Genomic DNA, 21461 nt, shown 5'->3' on the forward strand with positions numbered 1-21461 from the left:
AGAAGTGGCATCTGAGTGTGAACAGGTTTTTGGCACAGTCTTTGTTGGCAAGTGATAGGGCAACATGCTTCCTTCTTGCACTTTACCGCACTTAGATTTTACCAGAGGCGCATTATTGGCTATGGCCATAGTTATGAGAGGAGCCACATCACTAGAAAGGTCACTGTAGACCTTGTCCACCCTGAGTGGGGAAAGTTCAGGCAGAGGTGAACTGACTCCCTTATACAAGTTGCTGCTATGAAAAAGACAAATAAAAAAGATGCCTCATTCTCACCTAAAAAGATGAACTCATTGTTTGCATAAAGTAAGCTAAAGCATACATTCAAATGAAACACCTGAGAATAAAGAAATGTCTTTATTTGTATTTAAGGAGTAGTAGAAATACCTTATTTGTGTGAAAAGCCTGAAAAGATTGAGTTTGGACTTTCTTGCTTGATCGACTGACAGTATGAATACTACCAATAAATGCTAAATTGAATTTTATCTAATAATGTAGCAGGTGATTACTGTGTCTGACATCTTACTGATAAGATTACTACAAAAATATCTCTGCCTGCCACCCAGTGACTGCTGGGATAGGCTCCAGCATCCCCGCGACCCTGAGAGCAGGATACGTGGTTTGGATAATGGATGGAATAATAATAATAATAATAATCTGATGCCCTCTCCAGTTTCTTTCCCGAGGTCTGGCTTAAACACTCACCATGTCATTCAGCAGACCGGGTTTAACACCCTGCATTTAAACAAAAACACATTTTCAATAAACATAAGCAAATATCCATAAATAAAATCAAAATACCATGTTAAGAAAATTAGTTACCATGGTTCTTGATTTAGGCCACATCTGTTTAGTCTCCGTGCAGCTATGTATTGGGGGAACAGGGGTGATCTTGTTTGATTGGGCGGCATGGTGGCACAGTGGTTAGCACTGTCGCCTCATAGCAAGAAGGTCCTGGGTTTGAACCCTGGGGTTGTCCAACCTTGGGGGTCATCTCAGGTCATCCTTTGTATGGAGTTTGCATGTTCTCCCCGTGTGTGTGGTGGGTTTTTCTCTGGGTGCTCTGGTTTCCCCCACCATCAAAAAAAGACATGCATGTTAGGATTAATAATCCTGTCTGTGCCCTTGACCAAGGAATGGCAAGACGACCTGGAGTTGGTCCCCGGATGCTGCACGGTGGCTGCCAACTGTTCCTAGCTACACAGCTAGGATGGGTTAAATGCAGAGCATAATTTCCCTACAGGGACCAATAGAATATATCAAAATCCAAAAAAAAAATCTTCAGTTGGGAATAATGTGCAGTCTGGTAAAGAAGTGCTGCCACATAGTAGTTGCATAAAGCTGTACCTGCCACACAGGTACACTAGCAGCTTTGTAGCTGCACAGGATGGGAATCCCTAAATATAATCTGTGAAAATACACATATCTGTTACATACTGTAATTGCTGCAAGTGCAGTTCGATCAATCAAGTAGCATTTTATATAGCGCTTTTCTAGCTGCAACAGTCACTCAAAGTGCTTTACAATTAATTCACCAATGATGTGTGCGGGCTGTTTCATCTCTACAAGGCTCTTCAGACTGTACTGCTTGTTGTACAATGCCAGACTCATCTGTCTGCTCTTGCTCTGCTGCTTTTTCTATAGCAGCAACCACACACTGAGTCTCTTCATTTGTTTGTGACATTTTAAATTAGTTGGAAATGACCTGTACACATTTGTCTCACATGAAATAAGCAGTGTACAAATATTCTCACAAAAATACTCAAGTGAATAGGCTGAATTAAATTAGGTCAATGTCTTTCAAAATCAACCTTTTAAAGGAAAGTAAACATGAAGGCTTGAAAATATTACAAAGTCAACTACAGTTGACTAAGATCCTTATGACAACACTTCAATGAACTTGCATAGAAAAATATTGAACCATGAATAGAAAACTTCCCTCCAAATGTCAGCTTACTTAAATCTACACAAAATATTTCCTTCTTTTCCAAAGTAATCAGTTACCTTTCTTCAATTAAATAATGAATGGTCAGTTTAAAGCAAGTACCAATAAATCAATTACATCAATGCTCCTTCATATATTGTGAAACACTGTTATTGTTATTAGGCTACACATAGTCCTGTTTAGTTTTTCAATCTTTAAGTCACCTTTCAAAACACAATCTTTAGTGTCTGGCTTCTGGACATCCTTATGAAAAACTGATGAACTTGTGTGTCCTTAATGCTAAACAGTTCAAAGCATACCTTTTGTTCCCTGGGGGCGCTGTTCTGGTGTGACACCTCTGAGCCTAGCGTCAGTGAGCACATATGCTCAGAGGTGTATGGAGAGATGCAGAGGACAAGATATGTGACTGATGCCCATGTTTTTATTTTTTTCTGTGAAGAAAAATAAACCCCACAGATCTCCAACTCCGGTGTGTGTGTGTGTCTCACTCAACTACACAATGCAGACAGAAAGCAGTTGTTAATCAGTTACAGATACATACATTATGCTCCAGCATACATTTACTGGGAAAAATGCAACATTAGCATGTAAACGTTACCTTGCTAACATTAGCTCAATAGCCTCTTGTCAAGCTAACTTCCTAATGTCACCAAAGTGTCTTCATGCTATTCATGCTGTTGTCACTTTGTTTGTGCTAACAGGGCAGCACCATATTTGCGGTCTCATTTGTTGTGAGCAGGCTGCTAGTCTCATTCTCCTATGAATCACTTTCCACCATTTTGTCTGTGGAAGTTGATTTTGGCTCATGTGTTATGCCCCATCTGAATTGAAGAGGACACTGGGGGAGTTTTCAGGGCAATGTTTACTTGAAGAAGAATGATTTCATACAATTTGAATAACATAACTAAAATCCAGTGACTGCCTTTTGTACGTGAGCCAGTGTGGGGGGTAAAAATATCTTGCTAGCATTGATGCCATGACAACAACAATAACAAATTCCACAATGATGCGGAATCCAGATTGGCAACTAGCCAAAGATCTTGTCAGATTGCTCTCCACACTGAGTGTAGGAAAAATACGAGACTTGCACATAGGTTTATGTTTTGAACTTTGCCTTTGGTAAAAGTTTTGTGTGCAATATGTCTAAATTCTTTCACTAATATGATAAATTCAACACATTTAAGAAGCAAAAAAAAGGTTCCCCCCTAAAATATTATTTTTTGAAAAATATAGGCCATCACAGACCATCACAGGCCTAGCGGCCTGTCCAGGATGTCCCCCGGCCTGCCGCCCAATGACTGCTGGAATAGGCTCCAGCATCCCTGCAACCCTGAGAGCAGGATACGTGGTTCAGATCATGGAAAACATAAGATAATCAAATAGTTGTATTAATTATTCAAAAAAAGAGGAGGACAAGATGAAGGGGGAAGGAAAAAAAACAGGGGGGGGGATGCTCATTACTGTAATAGGACATTTATGACTTCTACCCTACTCTTTCAAGGTGTTCCTGTAGAGACACCGAAATCCAAAAAGGGCCTCCATATCTTAGCAAAGGTTTCAGATGACCCTTTGAGTGTGTATTTAATTTTCTCTAGATTTAAGAAATGCATAACATGTTTGACCCAATGAGAAAAGGATGGAGGAGTGTGTTGTTTTCGTTTTAAAAGGATCAAACGTCTCGCAAGCAGTGTGGTGAAAGCTATGATCACATGGGCTTTATTTGGTAAGAGAGCACGAGATTGCTGTGACCAAAGAGAGCACAGATTGGGTCAGGGTCAAATTGGATTTCAAACATCTCACTAAAAGCTTTGAAAATTCTTATCCAAAAGGTGGAGAGATTTGGACACAGCCAAAACATGTGCATTAAATCTGCCGGCTGGCCTCTACATCGAGGGCATAAAGGCTCAATGTTTGGATAAATCTTTGCCAACCTAGCATTAGTAAAATGTACTCCGTGGACAACTTTCAGTTGTATTAAGCCATGTTTAGCTTATGTAGACAATGTGTGTATCAAATCTAAAATAGAGTTCCATTGGTCATCTGCTAACCAATGAGACTCTATTTTATCCAAGATCAGAGTTCCAGGCCAGTTTTAAATTTTCCATGGGATGTGGCTTGATGTTGTTAATGAACTCATAAATCTGGGATGTCAATCCTCTATGGTCTGAATTCAATTCCAGGATATGGTCGACATGTGATTTTATGGGTTTGTTTGGAAATGAGTTAAATGTCTTTTGTACAAAACTCCTGATCTGTAAATAACGAAAGAAGTGGTTCTTCTTCTTTTTTTAACAATGTCTTTATTGATTTTTCATTGTACATATGTCAGCATTATAGACAAGTGTCCATGGCACTTGTGGTCCATTTCTGCATTCGAGCCACCCGATGCTTTTCTTTTCCGGTGTAACGAGTAGCTACCTAGCTACCACAGTTCAGGGAAAGGGTTTTCTTTGGTTGGCTTTTTGGCCACAGTTTAGGGAAAGGGTTTTCTTTGGTTGGCTTTTTGGCAATGAAGTTATGGGAACAAACAAAGACGTTTTTTGGTGGTTTCTTCAAATTTAAAGCCTTCAACCACATCCGTGATTTGAAATCTGCTGTTGGTTTTCTGTGGAAGGAAAACAATGGAATGCAAGGACATTGCCGTTTTGTGGCAGGTCGATGGGCAACACACTCTCTATCCAACCACTCATTCAGGCGTTTCCGTGTATTAGTACAGCCACGCACCACACAATGTGTCCCTGAACCATTTTTTGATTTTCTAATGTCCATTTTTAATGTTTAATGTTGTTGAAGATATCGCAGATCTAGGCTTGCATGTTTACATCCGGTTACAGATGTTTAGATCGGAAGAACAATGCACCCACCCTGATGCCCTAGGTAAGGGCAGGAAAACTCGTCTATTAAGCAACAAATTACATTGCAAATTTTAACTTTCCTAAACAAACAAAACATGCCCCCCACCCCACCCCACCCCAACACTCACTTGTTCGCTCTTAAAATCTCCCTTGTATTTAGAGCCAAAATGAATATTAAACATATACCAAAATCAATCATACAATTCCATGGTACCTCAAACAAACAAAATAAAAATATACATAGACAAAAAAATTACATCATTGCAACAAAATTTCAAAACATGCCATCCCCTTCTGGAGTCTACACTTTGCCTTTGTACCCTACATTCTTTAAGTACCTTGTCCTAAGTTGTCCTCCTGTAAGAGCTCCCCTATATCTCCAACTTTTATAAAAATCAATGTGAATGGTTTCCAGGTTCTTTCATAAACACCCATTTTATTTTTCAAGGTATATGTTATTCTCTCTATTGACATACAGTGCACCATATTCTTAATCCAAGTACCAGCTGTAGGTGCAACAGTGTTCTTCCAGTTCAAAGCTATCAATCGTTTTGCTTGCAGTATAGCAAAATCAATAAATTTATATTCTTTAATTCTCAAGTTGAGATCTGTTGGCTACATGTGTAACAGTATCATCTTGGAGTCTAATGGGATATTTACAGACTAAATGATCATGATTGTATTGATCAACTCCCTCCAGAATTTCTTAATTTTGTTACACTCCCAAATACAATGTATAAATGTTCCTTCAGCCTCATTACATTTAAAACATGTGTCAGGTATATTGCTGTTATATTTAGAAAGCAGTGGTTCTTAGGTAAGGCATAGACTTTGAATAATTGAGGAAAAGATGCAAATATGTCTTCTATGTATAGATTATGGATTGACCTAATCCCTTTGTTAAACCATAAAGTAAATGCAGGGTCTGTACAGGAGGGAATGAACATGTGATTTGACTTAATAGGGCAGAGGATAGAAGTTCATTGCAACCCAAAATGCCTTCTAAACTGAGCCCATAACCTTATTGAGTGATTGACTATTATATTTGAACTCAGGTTATTGCTAAGAAGAGGCAAGGCTGCACCAACCACTGAGCCCAAATGGTGTTGGCATCATGAGAACTCTAATCGTAACCAGTCTGCCTTTCCTGCAACTGGTTTGTCTTCGAACCAGTGAATTATCTTCTGAATATTGCATGCCCAAAAATAAAAAAGGAAGTTAGGAAAAGGCAGACCTCCTGAGCACTTTGGTCTTTGGAGATGGGTTTTGCTGATTCGGCTAGACTTATTCCCCCATATGAAAGAGCAGATACTTTTATCAAGTATTTAAAAAAAAAGACTTTTTAATTCGGATGGGGATGTTTTGGAAGAGATATAAAAACTTTGGTAATACTATCATTTTAATTAGGTTAATGCACCCTATTAATGATAATGGTAAAGAGGACCAGCGATTCATATCCTGTTTACATTTGTTAAGAAGAGCAGTGAAGTTTTTTGTAAAAGTAGCTGGAAAGGAGCAAGTGCCCTCAATTTCCAAGTGTTTTAAATCATCTTGGACCCTTTTAAATGGGGAAAATGCTAGGAGGAAGTGCATCTGCTTCAGAATTTAAAGGGAAGAGTTCACTTTTTAGCAAATTTATCTTATAGCCTGAAATTTTTCCAAATTGATTCAGGATAGCTAGAATGCAAGGGAGTGATAAATCTGGATCAGAGACATACAGAAGCAGATCATCAGCATAGCGAGAAACTTTAAACTATAGCCCACCTTGATGTATGCCTTTAAAGTCCTTACAGTGTCACAGTGCTATTGCCAGGGGCTCAATGGCTAGTACAAGCAATAGGGGGGAGATTGTGCACCCTTATCTTGTCCCCCTTCCAAGGGGAAAGTAACCAGACTGAGTATTATTAGAGATTACATCTGCAAAGGGAGAGGAATAAAGCAATTTGATTCAGGCAATGTATTCGTCTTTAAAGCCAAGTTTTTGGAGGGTGAAAAATAGATATTTCCACTCGACCTGGTCAAAGGCCTACTCAGCATCAAGTGAAATCACAACTTCTGGGCACTTTGACCGGTCCGAGTGGACAACATTGAATAGTTTTCTTAGATTTGAGTAAGAGTGACGGCCTTGAATAAATCCTGTTTGAATAGGTGAAATTATATTTGGAATCACACTCTCCAGGTGCTTAGCTAAGACCTTGAATAATACTTACATGTAGTAAATAGGACGATATGATGCACATAATGATGGATCTTTATCTTTCTTTGCCAGCAGAGATATAGAGGCCTGTCTCAAAGTCATAGGAAGAATGCCTGAGCAAAGTGTCTCCATAAACATAGCTTGAAGAATTGGTGCCAATTGGAGGGAAAACTTTTTATAAAATTCAGTGGTAAACCCATCAGGACCGGGCGACTTGTTATTTTGCATAGATTTAATGGCATTAATTATGTCAGAGATCGAAATGTCCGCGTTTTTCTGATACAGTGGGAATAGTCAAGTTTTCAAAGAAGGCATGTAGGGGAGCAAGGTCATCACTACATTCTGATGCATAGAGGCTAGAGTAAAATTGCAAAAAGGCTTTGTTTATGTCATCATGATCTGTCAGCATCTCCTGTATGTGACTGAATCTTTGTGACTGAGCAATCAGCAGCTGCTTGACGGGCTTGCAAAGCCAATAATCTACTCGCTTTATCTCCAAATTCACAGACGTCGTTGAAAGGAACAGCGCCTTCCTATCTCCAGGCCATTGTCAAGCCCTACACCCCCGCCCGACCACTTCGCTCTGCTGCCTCGGGACGCCTGGTTGCCCCGTCGCTCAGAGGCCCTTGCTGCCGATCGATCCGGTCACAGCTCTTTTCTGTCCTGGCCCCACAGTGGTGGAATGAACTCCCCACTGATGTCAGCACAGCGGAGTCGCTGCCCATCTTTCGGCGCAGGTTGAAAACTCACCTCTTTAAGAACTACTACCCTGTTACGTGTTCTTAGCACTTATTGTATTCACTCATTAGAAAAAAAAAATCTCTTTCTTGCACTTTTACTAGATGCTTGTTTAGATGCACTTATGACCTCTGATGACTAGTAGTTCTCCTGATTTCCTACGTTAAATGCACTTATTGTAAGTCGCTTTGGATAAAAGCATCGGCTAAATGACTGTAATGTAATGTAGTTGTGTCTGGATTTCAAAATGAGACGTGTTGCCTCATCAGTGGATAAAAAATTAAATTCAGTTTGCAGTTTCAAATTTTCCTTATATATATCTGGGTTCGGGGATTGAACATATTTTGAGTCAATCTTCAGGATTTGTTGAGGAATCTCATTTAATTTTGAGTTTTTTTCCTTTTTAATTGTAGAAGAATAAGCTATGATTTGCCCTCAGAGGTACACTTTAAGAGTCTCCCATAATGTGGCTTGTGAGATCTCTGAGGAAGTGTTTGTCTCTAGGAACAATTGTATTTGGGCTGAAATGAACTCCACAAATTTGTCATCCGATAATAGAAGCGGGTTAAGTCTCAAGATTCTATTTGGAGGAGGGCGATTTGGAAGATCCAAATCAAATGATGGCACTATGAACAGATATAATAATACTATTATATGAGCAAGTTTTAACATTAAGCAGTAGTCTGTTATCGAGTAGGAAATAGTCTATGCGGGTATAGGTATGATGCACGTTAGAAAAAAGGAATAAGTTCTCGTGTGGGGAAACTTAAACCTCCAAATATCTGAAAGACCACATTGATTCTTGAAGTCACTCGCAACTCCAGCTGACCTAGAGAGATTCTGGGGAGTGTTTGGAGACCTATAACTAGTACAAGAGTTAAATCACCTCCCACTACGAGAAATCCACTGTCAAGCTTGGGTATTGTAAAAAATATTTTCTCAAAAATATTACTGTCATCACAGTTAGGGGCATATAAGTTCACAAAAATAACAGGACTGGCAAAGAGTTGCCCAACAACAATAATATATCGCCCGTTTGGATCACTAATTACCTCTTTAGAACGAAAAGAAATGTTTTTGTTTATTAATATGGCTGCCGCTCTGGCTTTTGCATTAAATTTGGAATGGTAAACTTGACTAACCCAATTTCGATTAAGACCATAAATATTGGCGTTACAGCTACCTTCAATTGCTGCGAATGAGACATATCTCTTTGTCTTTTCACTGGGTTATTGACCCCTTTTACATTCCAGGATATGAACGTAGTAGGGTTATCCGTCGCCTTATTGGATTGACCTACCATGACAGTCTAAGAAAAGAAATAAAAAGGGAGAAGCAAACCAGATTTGGTAGCCCAAAGGTGATGTCCTGTTTGAAAACTATATAACAAGAGTGCATGAATGGGGAAAAGAAGGTAATAAGAAAGCAAAGAGAAGGGGAGAGGGGGAAAAAGGAGAAAAAACGGGTGGGGAGATACTGAAATCCTATGTACCTGTAAACCTGTCGACCTTTTTCCCTTTTACTGCTATTCGCTTTGTGCTTAAATCCTGCACTTCAAGCTGAATTTAAACTTGGTATCCCGCTACTTATGTATCTAAACAATGATATTGTGGCGAAGTTGCTACCACGTCAGAATTGTGCCAATTGTCCTGTTTTACCCATCAGGCACTGCGTGCAGATTGTCAGTTGTTATTAAATGTTTTGTAAGTGTTTTATGTGGTTTTATGTGTTTATGTGATTACTATTTGTTGTGGCGTAATTGTAGTTGTCATTCTGTTGTGTTGTGTAACTTTGTAACTGAAACCCTGAACAACTTTGTTGTTCGAGTTGATGACCACCATGTATTGTGTCACATTCTTGTTTCTGTGAGAGTCTATTAAAGGGGCTGCAAAGTTACTTTTGTTATTGCTTCTACGTTCGCCACACTGGTGTCAGAAGTGGGATGGACGCGACCGTAAGGCCATCGGAAGCGTATGCGCCCTGAGGCGTGAAGGAGCTGATATGCTTAAGCGCGGGGACGCGCTTCCAGAAGGAGGGAGTTAGTGTAACGTGCACGGATAACAAGACACGCTGGTTCCTGGGTCTGGCCCTTTAGTCGAGCGGTTAGCGATGTCTCCTGCGGTGCGGGCGATACGGGTTCGCCTCCCGGCCGCGACAGTTCCTGTGGTTGCGTTGTCCCCCGAATTCGCTACAAAATAGTGAAAATAAATTTCCAACCAATGTCTCTATCAACAGTTCTGTATCTCCACAAGATAAAGGGGGGGGGGGAGAAAAATTTAAATAAAATAAAAGTTAGACATTTAAACGTATAATCGGGAATTGATGGTTCCGTCAAAGTAACTAAAACATTCAGTTAGACCGCTAGTTTTCTATTTAAATAAAAAAAAAGTTATGAGCAATAAAGTTGTGGACATTGGCAAAGAAGGTATTCTACAGTGTTTGACGCAACCTCCGAATACGGGCAACAAACAATAGAAGGCAGCAGCACACCACTGCAGCCTTCAGGCTGCCCAATCCAAAAGAAGAAGAAAAGAAGACGCAACGTAACGTCCGTTTCTAGTCTACCTGGTCAGATTCACGTCAATGACATAACGAGGTGTTAGAAAAATACAACAAAACAAAAACAAAAATAAAAAACCTCGTGTTCCATGGCTATGCACAACAGTCAAGGCATACGCGTAACATGACTACTGGTCAGACCGGGTTCATCAACTGAACGTTAAACCAAATTAAAGGCTATTGTGTATTCGGCTAGTATCGATAGCATATGGTTAGCAGTTAGGGCTAATGGCTTAGCATTAGAGGCGTAGAGCTGGCAATCCCTGAACAACGGAACAGTGTTACGCAAACACACACCCCATGATAAACTGCTCACAACGCAGACCTCCCTATAAACACACACATTGACAGCATATGGGAGATGTTCTTCAGTTTTCAAGTGTCGGTCAACTTACTTAGCCAGCAATTTTATTCTCTCACCGGCCAGTCCAACCAACCCAATCTCGGAAAATGTGACAACCCCGCAATATTTTCCATAGTTATGGTTATTGAGGGGTATTGTATTGTTGATCGTCGGCTCTCCAAAAAGGCAGCTGCTTCAGCCGGAGTGTTGAACTCATGCTTTGGTACCATCCGCTAACACACGGGGCTTGGCAGGGAAAAGGTAGGCTAAAGCAGAGTCCCGCTTTTCTAAATTCGGTCTTGACAGGAGTGAAGACAGCTCTCTTTCTGGCTACCTCAGCACTATAATCTGGATAGATGTGGATCTCCGAGCCCCTGTAAAACAGGGGACCTTTCTCATGCAAGCTGCATTGTTTTTTGCTTCATCTGGAAGTGGTGCATAGAGGCTATTAAAGGAGCTGGGCCCGAGAGTAGGAACACTGTACGCCGGCCTGATCGAGACGGCCTTGGAGTAGAAGCACTATGTGCACCAACCTCATTAGGACGGCCTTGAAGCAGGAATGCTATGCACATAAATCTGATTAAGACACATGCTACACCTGCAAGACAACATGAGGGAAACGGGACCGACAGTGACGAAAGGAAACCAAGAAGAAGAAGATCACGCCTGTCTCCGAAAAGCACCACGCCTTGTTGTTTTAGTATTTAAGATTATGTTCTTCCACTATTTGGCAGACGACTCCCGGTTGCACCGAGGGTACGTCTCCAGTGCTGCAGCATTACCTGTGAACTATTTGTTGTGTGCCCAATAAAACATCACGAACCAGCAAGAAGCCGTCTGACTTCTTATTTGCCTATGTCGACCTGAATCAAAGAACCGGGTGAGCCTTTTGCAAAAGATAAGACTCAACACTATGAAGGGACGAGGTGCGCCGTCCTGTCTCCTCTGGATGGCTACCCTATGCCCTCTGTCTACGGCTACAGGGCGGGAGAAAGCATCGGCACCAAATATTTCTCCGAGACAGGATTCAATAAAAGAAGTTGGGCTGGGTGCCTTCAGCTCTCTCTGGTATGCCTGTTATACGAATATTGCACCTCCTGGCCCTGTTCTCGAGGTCGTCAACCTTCAGTTTCAGTTGTTCATTCTCCTTCACAAGATGACCAGTAGATTCTAGTGCAATTATTCTCCCCCGGAAGTCATTCATTGACGTTTCAATGGCCTGAATTGTTTGATCTCGTCTGGCAATAGTAGCATGGATGGATGAAATGTCTGCTGCCATGTTTGTGATAATTCGCTCCTCCATGCCGGAGAGTAGTTTCTGTATATCAGCCAAAGTTACCGCTGTGTTGCTGCCGTCGTCATACCTGGATTCGTTGTTAGTTAGCTCAGAAGTTAACCCGCCATGTTGACTGCCATTCCCCTCACATTCTGCTTTTTGTCTTTGGTTGTGGTTGTTTTGTCCATGTTGAACTTAATATAAAGGACTTCAAGTCAAAGCCAGTCTTATATCGGTAAATAATACATCAGATATCAAATAAATGTCGAATGGTGACAGAGCTTGTCCGACTTGCCGCCATTCGCCAAACCGGAAGTCTTCCTTGGAAGTTGTTGTTTTGTGCTTTGGGTCAATGTCCTGTTGAAACATGAATCTTCACCCTAAACACAGATCCTGCAGACCTAAACAAATCCTTAAGGATTTGTCTGTACTTGGCTCCATCCATTTCACCCTTGTTGGCAACAGGCTTTCTAGCCCCTCCTGCTGAACAGCAACCCTAAAGCATGATGCTGACAATGCCATGCTTGACAGAAGGGATAGTGTTACCAGGGTGTTGGGCTGTGTTTGGTTTGTGCTAAACATAGTGCTTTGCTTTCCCCTTACAAAACAAAAAAACAAAAACAAAAACAAACCTGCAGTATTACATGAAAAAAAACCCTCAAGTTTAAATGCAGTAAATTGGACTAAGTACAACTGCAGTGAGAGTACAAAAACTGCAGTATTACTGCAGTTTAAATGCAGTTGTACTGCATCCAATTTACTGCATTTGTCTTGCAGTACTAAAACTGAAGTATTACAGCGACAGTGTTCTGCTTATATAATGCACTGAACTACAGTTATACTGCAATAGCAACAGTAATACTGCACTTATACTGAATTGGCCTGCATCAAACTGCAGTAATACTGTAATAATACTTCAGTACATTTTTGAGGGTCAGGCCAAGGAAGTCAACTTTAGCCTCATCAGATCACAAATTTCCTTTTCAGAAGGTCTTAGATGTAATCACATGGCTTCTAGCAAATTCCAGACCTGACTTAATTCGGCATTTCTCAGAAATCCATTCCTTCTAGCCACTCTCCCAGAGAGGCGTAATCTGTGAAGCGCTGTACAGATTGTTGATCTCCGGCCGCTTTTCTCCATTTCAGCCAGTGAACATTTCAGCCAGCAACACTGTGAGCATTTTAGCTGTTTTCTTGGTCACTTCTCTTGACAGATTCTGTCTATCCGGTTGCTCAGTTTAGAAGGATAGCCAGATCTTGGTAGTGTCTGGGTTGTTCCATATTTCTGATATGGACTTTGCAATGCGCCTAGGATGGTTCAAACTTTTCCAGTTTTTTTACTACCCGTCGTTCTTTATAGGCAATGGAAAGAAGAAGTGGAGTTGGTCCCTGGGTGCTGCAGCTGCCCACTGCTGCTATACAATAGGATGGGTTAAATGCAGAGAACACATTTCATTGTAACCTGTACAATGACAAAAATAAAGTGGCTTTCTTCTTCCCTCTTTGTTTTCTTCTTAATGACTGACCAGATCTGTGGTTTCAGTTTTGTGACTTCACAAAGTCTGTGATATTTATTGAGCAATAATGCAACTGAGAACTGGTGAATTTAAAATCAACAGGTGCTAAGGTAAACAAGTTTACAGGTGGACTATATTAATGTATTTATTGTAATCTCGTCCTGAGTACGATGTTAAACTGCAACCGTTGGGTCGTCGGCAACTAAACCGGCACCCCCACTTCAACCCTTGGGTTGTTGTGAGGAGGGTGTGTGGACACCCAGCAGGGCTAAAAACAAAACCTGTCAAAGGTTGGATGAGTTCCTCTGTGAACCAACGGCCATCCAACCTGGAGATGCGATAGGGACCACCAGGTACTCCCCCTACTGAAACAAAATGATGACTCAGCCAATGTTTAGGCATCAGCTGTGCTCCTACAACCTCCTTATGGAACTGATGATGATGATGATGATGATGTAATTGCTCAAGAAAACTAAATACACTTTACCCAATTTAAGTTGTTATAACAAACGAGGTAAATACTTATCAATAAAGTATTGTTCAAGGTTTTTTTTATTCTTAAAGACACCCGAATACTTTTCTAGGAGTAGCATTATATCCAATTTAGATATTTTTTTGATTCGACTTTGCAACAGGTGGCACGGTGGCGCAGTGGTTAGCACAGTGGCCTCACAGCAAGAAGGTCCTGGGTTTGAACCCCGGGGTAGTCCTACCTTGGGTGTCGTCTCGGGTCGTCCTCTGTGTGGAGTTTGCATATTCTCCCCATGTCTGTGTGGGTTTCCTCCGGGGGCTCTGGTTTCCTCCCATAGTTCAAAGACATGTAAGTCAGGTGAATCGGCCGTACTAAATTGTTCCTAGGTGCGTGCGTGCGTGCGTGCGTGCGTGTGTGTGTGTGCCCTTGATGGCCTGGCAGCCTTTCCAGGGTGTCTCCCGGCCTGCCGCCCAATGACTGCTGGAATAGGCTCCAGCATCCCCACGACCCTGAAAGCAGGATAAGTGGTTCAGATAATGGATTCATGGACTTTGCGACACAAAACAAGAAACAATAATCCCTAAAACTTGAAATATTCCAATATCTTCAAGATCATGTTTTTGATGTGTTTTTGTCTTTCTCCAACAGGTTTATCACCTACCAACGGATCCAACACAACCACAGACCCGCTGCCTTTCCCTTCCATTCCTTCTCCTTCTGCCCTGAAGAACCGCAGGAAATAAGCAGACGTTTTTCAAGAGGGGAGAAAATTTTATTCTTCATATCATGATTATTTTCACGTTTTTCATGATTACAACTAATTGTATTTTTAATGGCACATTTTGAGAGTGCAAAGTGCTTAAAAGTCCCAAAAATAGGTCTAGAGAAGACATAATAACCAATTCTGTTCCAGCAGCCCAAACTCCTATCTGAAGCTATGCGTTTTGGAAATGATAACCATAGAGGAACTGTCTGTGGCTGACACTTCACGGAGAAAGAGAGATGGTTTGCTCATCCTTTGGCAAGTATTCCACATTGCATAGTCAGCGCAAAAATTCTGATATCCATTTCCTTATTTCCCACAAAAACAGGGTAGAGCAGCAGAAATGAAATATCCTGAGACTACCAAGATGGATGACCCAAGTCTGTTTGTTTTGTTTGTTTGTTTTCTCTTCACTATATAGAAATAATAATAGTGATAATAGACTGAACTATTTCACTATTATTATTATTTTCTATTTCACCAGTATCTATTCAGTGTCAGATAAATGGCATTGGACCGTTACTAAAAAAAAACATGTATTTTATATATACTTATATGCGTGGTGAATTTTAAATCCAAGTGATTAGAGTTTGTGGTGCTAAGGCAGCTTACATATCATCATAACCTGGTCACAAAGAAATACTCATGTTCAGTGGTCCCATGTAACATGCCCCAGCATTAACCTGAATGATGATTAGGTGTAGTGATGTACTTAATTAGTCATTCAGGTGACTTAATTAACTGAAAGATGTAAAAATGTCAAGTTAAAACAATACCTTTAATGCAAGCGCTAACAAAAGGGGGGAGGGGACGGAGTGAAACCACCATCATGTGACCTTTTGACTGTAGTCTTCCCCTACGCAAGCCATGAATACAGTCCGATGCTATATTCAGAGAGAGTGTGTTTCATTGTGACAAAGTGTATTCTGTTCTATTTTCACCATTACATTATACTGTGATTGATATGGCTGCAAAGGATTTTCTAACATGCTTCTTAAGTATACAAGATTTTATAGCATACAATATTACTAGCATATCCCAGCAGTCACTGGGCGGCAGGCGGGGTGACACCCTGGACAGGCCGCCAGACCATGACAGGGCACACTTCTATATTAAAGTGCTGGGATAGGCTCCAGCATCCCTGCGGTTCTGAGAGCAGGATAAGCGGTTTGGATAATGGATGGATGGATGGACAATATTACTATGTGCATCATCATATCATCTTCATTTTGATTAAGATGCAGTGCAATGTATTTATTGTTGTAATGTGTAACCCCAAGCTGTTGTAATCAGTTCATTGTACTTCAATATTTGGTCTTAACTACTGTCATTAACTACTTTGTATGTTTGTGACTTTTTTACAATACATGTGAATTTAATTTTGCGTCAACTGTGATTACATTGTTAATTGTTGAATGAAAAATAAATATAAAAGTGGAAAAAATGTGATGTGGTTTTTATTCATGTTATGCCTTACCATAAACAACCTTTTAGTTAGCTTTGTGTACATGCGTACAGGGAAGCCACACGGGCCAATTGCATTAATTCACATGAGCCCATTCATAGTTTGTCTTTTCTCACTTGGCAGAAGCTTTTGCCCAAACTAACTTACACAAAACTCAGAAACTATTGGATGTATTCATGCATCAACCTACGGGCGTCTTTACGGAGTGCCAAATAGTAATCATACCGTAGCTAGGAGTAGTAGTGTGATGTTGTTGCGCTGTAATGTGAACAGGCATGTTGTATGGGTTGAAACACAGGCTTTTATTCTGAAAAGAGACATGTTAGTGTTTTTTGTTTTCATGGTTGTTGTTAATATGTGTTAGCATATCTTTATAAAATGGTGTAAATAAGTAATGTTTCATTTGGGGTTTCACATTATGAGTAAACGCCTTTCTCCGGGAAATCGCGGGGATACAGCCAAGCAGAGGCTAGCGAGCATTTTATTGTGAAGTGCAGTTGGCTAATTTCCGCTGGTTTGACGTCCTCTTTGTTTTTGGGATTTCTTGGGGAGGTACGTAGTTTTCTGCTCTCTATTAGTTGCAAAATTTACGTTAAAAGTACTTCAAAACACACGTAAAGTCAGCGTAACAACAGTGTTGTGCTTTAGAACTGCCATTTCAGTTGTTTTTCTGCGTAAATCTGCTAACTGATGTAAAAGTGTGTCGAGGCTTTTGTGTGTCGCCGGGCTGCCATGTGTCTTGTCACGCTGGTGTGTGTTGTTGAGACTCGTTGTATGGAGCATGTAGTGGTTGTACTCATGTTACACAGGCGCTGAATAAGAGCATGTAAGAAACTCATACTGTGATTGTTTCTCTACTCACAAACACAGGTATGTAGGTTTATGCTTTGTTTTATTATTTGATAGAAAATACAGAGTTAGATTAATTTATTCATACTGTAACGTGCATGGATAAGTAGACACGTTGGTCCTTGGCTAATGGATCGGACCCATTAGTCGACTGGATAACGATGTCGCTTGCGGTGTGGGAGACACGGGTTCGCGTCCCGGCTGTGGCGGTTCTCCCACTGCTCCCCAAATTTGCTATAATACTTTGCACTGATGTGTTTTATTTTTTATTTATTTTTATTAATTTTGTAATGTTATTGGGGCTTGACTTCCTCTTTGTTTTGGAATTTCTTGGGAAAGGCGCTGAATAAGAGCATGTAAGAAACTCATACTGTGCATGTTTCTCTACACACAAATACAGCTCACAGATGCGCATCTCGGGAAAGTCTGTCTTAATTTAATACACAATGCAGAGTCAGGACCACTACACATGTCATATTATTATTATTATTATTTAATTATTATTATTATTATTATGTCATGTTAAGTGCAATTGAAGTGCACAATAGATCATAAATTGTGACACAAGTAAAAGAAGGTTCAAACTGCAAATTAGCTGGATTACAAATTAATAAATTACAACATGACAAGTCAGTATAACAGACATAAGCCATGAGTACATGTCATGGTTATATGTCATTTCAATACCTGACCTCTGGGATGACATGGTATGACCTTCCTGTCAGGGCTCAGGAAGTGAGAGAATGTGGAGAATTGCAGGGGGAAACTGGGAGCGTTGGATACCTGGTGTTGGTCAAAGTATGTTTTGGTATTGTGACGGAGGAAAAGGGTGATCGATGAGGAATCAAATCATTTCTGTCCATTGTGACATGTCTGTGCCACGGGAAGGGTTTAGAGACGACATAATTTTGGTGAAAATTTTGCTGCGCGCTCTACATTGGCCGGTGCTCAGCGGCATCTGGAGACTCATTTCTCTCCCTCGTTTTTGTCCTTTTCTCCAGACTCCTTTCTGTCCGTCTCTTCCTCTGCTCCATCCTCTCAGGAGCCTTTTCTCTGGCCTGCATTTCCCCTTGTTTGTCAGTGTATCGGCCCAGGACCCAGCCTCACTGGAGAATATAAAGGCAGTTTGTTAGTTTGGCACACCCAAGGCTGATCGCTACCACATCTGCTCTCCTACATCCCATGCCCCCTCTCTCTCTGCTTGCAGTTGAGACTAAACCACACCCCACTACCACATCCGTGTTCCCTCAACTACCCAAAGCTTGCCCTTATCCTCCCTCAGAGCATCACTGAGACAAGAGCTGGGGGCAGGTTCCTGATTTCTACGAGTGCTGCTCTCATATTAACATCCAATATGTTGATCTTTGTTGATGTTAACCCTAACTCTAACCCTAACCCTGACCTTAACCAAGTATTCTAATGTCAATCTGATAGGATGATTGATGTGACAGCCCAGGGACATCATGTCAAATGCTGATCTGAGAAGACCGCTCACTTGCAGAGGTGGGGGGGGGGGTGCAGCTAAACCTGGTTTTGTGAGCTGGCTGGCAGAATTTGTCAAGTGCTGAGGACAAGATGGAGTAAAGGATAGCAGGTGTACAGTCAGTTTCAAGAGAAACAATTTCTTGTGTTTGAGATGTTTAGGACAGCCAGACTGATAGATTTGAGGTTGTGACGGAAGGTGATAGGGCTAAGGGAATTTGGGGTAGCAGGTGGAAGGAAGATGAAGAATTAGAGAGTTAAGGAGCAGGATGTGTAGAGACGTTGCTGAGGAATGTGAAGGAACACAGTTTTGCATTAGCCTTGTTGTCATTCACCCTCCACCCTCTTGTTCCAGTCACACATCAAATCTGTCAACAAATCTGCTTTCTTTCACCTCAAAAATATCTCCAGACTCCAGCCATTATTGTCAGACTCCGTGGCAGAGACCTTCATCACCTCCTATCTGGATTATTGCAATGGAGTCCTGTCTGGGGTACCTAGAAAAGCCCTAGACAGGCTTCAGTATGTGCAGAATTCAGCTGCCAGGGTGCTCACCCGCACCAAACCCTGGCCTTCACTGGCTCCCGGTCAAATCTCGCATTTCTTATAAAATCCTCTTCCTCGCCTATAAATCCCTCCATGCCCATACCCCCCAGTACCTATCAGACCTCCTCAACCCCTATATTCTGTCCCAGAATCTGCAATCCACAGACATGGGCCTGCTTTCCATCTCCCACACCAGCCTGCAGACTTTTGGGGATAGAGCCTTTAGTGTGGCAGCCCCCACCCTTTGGAGCGCTATTCCAGCAGAGAGCTGCAACACTGCTTCTTCAGACAATTTTAAACTACCATAAACCTAAGTGGCATGGTGGCGCAGTGGTTAGCGTGGTCACCTCACAGCAAGAAGGTCCTGGGTTCGAACCCCAGAGTAGTCCAACCTTGGGGGTCGTCCTCTGTGTGGAGTTTACGTGTTCTTCCTGTGTCTGTGTGGATTTCCTCCAGTTGCTCCGGTTTCCTCCCACAGTCCAAAAGCATGTAGGTCAGGTGAATCGGCCGTACTAAATTGTCCCTAGGTGTGAATGTGGCAGCCCTGTGATGGACTGACGGCCTGTCCAGGGTGTCACCCCACCTGCCGGCCACTGACTGCTGGGATAGGCTCCAGCATCCCATGACCTCGATTGGGATAAGCGGCTTGGATGATGGATGGATCGACTTAAAGCCTATCTTTTTACTAAGGCCTATGGACTGTAGTCTTCTTTTTTTTTTCTTATCTAGTGTAAAGCGTCCTTGGGTTCCTTGAAAGGCGCTATACAAAACTAAGTTGTTGTTGTTGTTAAGAAGAGGTTGAGTTGGCATCCGGGTAGCATAGCGGTCTACTCCATTGCCTACCAATGGGGGGATCACTGGTTCGAATCCCCGTGTTACCTCCAGCTTGGTCAGGCATCCCTACAGACACAATTGGCCGTGTCTGCGGGTGGGAAGCCAGATGTGGGTATGTGTCCTGGTCGCTGCACTAGTGCCTCCTCATGTTGGTCGGGGCACCTGTTTGGGGGGGAGGGGGAACTGGGGGGAATAGCGTGATCCTCCCATGCGTTACGTTCCCCTGGTGAAACTTCTCACTGTCAGGTGAAAAGAAGCGGCTGGCGACTCCACATGTATTGGAGGAGGCATGTGGTAGTCTGCAGCCCTCCCCGGATCGGCAGAGGGGGTGGAGCAACGACCAGGACGGCTCAGAAGAATTGGGTAATTGGCCAAGTACAATTGGGGAGAAAAAAAAAAAGGGGGGGGGGTCAAGTTGTTTACCTGCCTTGTGGATGGCTGAGACATTATGGAGGATCAGGTCAAGTTAAGAAGAAGGTGGAGGAAGCTAGATCCAAAGACCATATAAATTATGTTTTGGAGCTCGGTGCATGTGTGTTTGTGTGCATGTGTGTGTCTATGTGGGATAATATACCTTAATGTGTGTTTGTGGCTCAAATGTGCGTGCATGTGAGTATCTCTGTGATAACCTATCAAACCTGTTTTACAGCTTTGCTGTTTATGACAGTTGCTCGCAGTGGCTGTTTCTAATCATGTGATTTATAAGAAGAGACTAGGAGAGAGACGGCCCTCATCTGTCATTGGTGCGCTCTGTAAAATGAGAATTTATCAGTCCATCTTAAAATGCTTTGAGGTAGCTGCCACGTTGCTTGAACTCTAAACGACGTTCGCAGTCTCAAATGACACAATCTTTGTTTTATTTAATGAAGAGTGCACAAAGCACTTGCAAGTAGAGTGAAGATAAACCATCATTCTTCAGAAAATCAAATCAAAAGAAAGGCGCAGGTTAGGGTTTATACTCCTGTCGGTGCCCCTGACCAGGGCAACGGGAAAAGAACTCGAGTTGGTCCCCGGGCGCTGCATGAAGGCAGCATCCCGCTGCTTCTAGCTACACAGATCACAGCTAGGATGGGTTAATTTGCAGTAAATAAATTTCCCCAAGAGGATTAATAAAGAAAACCTAATAGCTTAATAAATTAATAATTAATTGATTAAAATAGGTATTTAGGGTTGAGAGTTTCATTTGACATTCACATGCATGTTTTGTTTTTGTTTTTTTCATCGGAGGAGTTAATGAGATTACATTACATCAAAGCTAGCCTGTCACAATATCCACATTTGAACTAAGTACGTGCAGGGGCTTTTACTGCACAAACCTGAATGAGGAAAAATGGTAATCGATGAAAACGGCTATGTGTGTCAGCATCACATCCTTGTGTCAGGTGTTATGTCACACGAGTGTTAGTATCACAGTGAAAGCAGCTAGCTGCTTGTACTTCTCAGACAGCTTCACCAAATTATGTAGGTCATTGACTTTTTGCAAGGTCCTTGTCAATCACCGGATTATCTGTGAGCAAGTTGACAGTTGATAATGATAGCCCTATTCTATACCCTTGCATTCACTGGCAAGTGGTTAAGAGAGTAAGACAAACACCAGTAAGACATAATGCAATAATGTTTTT

The 21461-nt window shown here is 41.7% G+C and overlaps 1 long non-coding RNA gene across 1 annotated transcript in view; it reads left to right on the forward strand.

Annotated features, from left to right (window-relative positions):
• LOC130116727 (uncharacterized) overlaps window positions 1-16098 on the forward strand; it is a 67663-nt gene extending 51565 nt beyond the window's left edge. Inside the window, exon 3 of the long non-coding RNA XR_008810600.1 lies at window positions 14549-16098. This is a non-coding gene — a long non-coding RNA (uncharacterized LOC130116727). The remainder of the gene's footprint in view (window positions 1-14548) is intronic.
• Window positions 16099-21461: the final 5363 nt, after the last annotated feature.

Source organism: Lampris incognitus, chromosome 8, assembly GCF_029633865.1.
Source record: "Lampris incognitus isolate fLamInc1 chromosome 8, fLamInc1.hap2, whole genome shotgun sequence".
NCBI classification, from domain to species: Eukaryota; Metazoa; Chordata; class Actinopteri; order Lampriformes; family Lampridae; genus Lampris; species Lampris incognitus.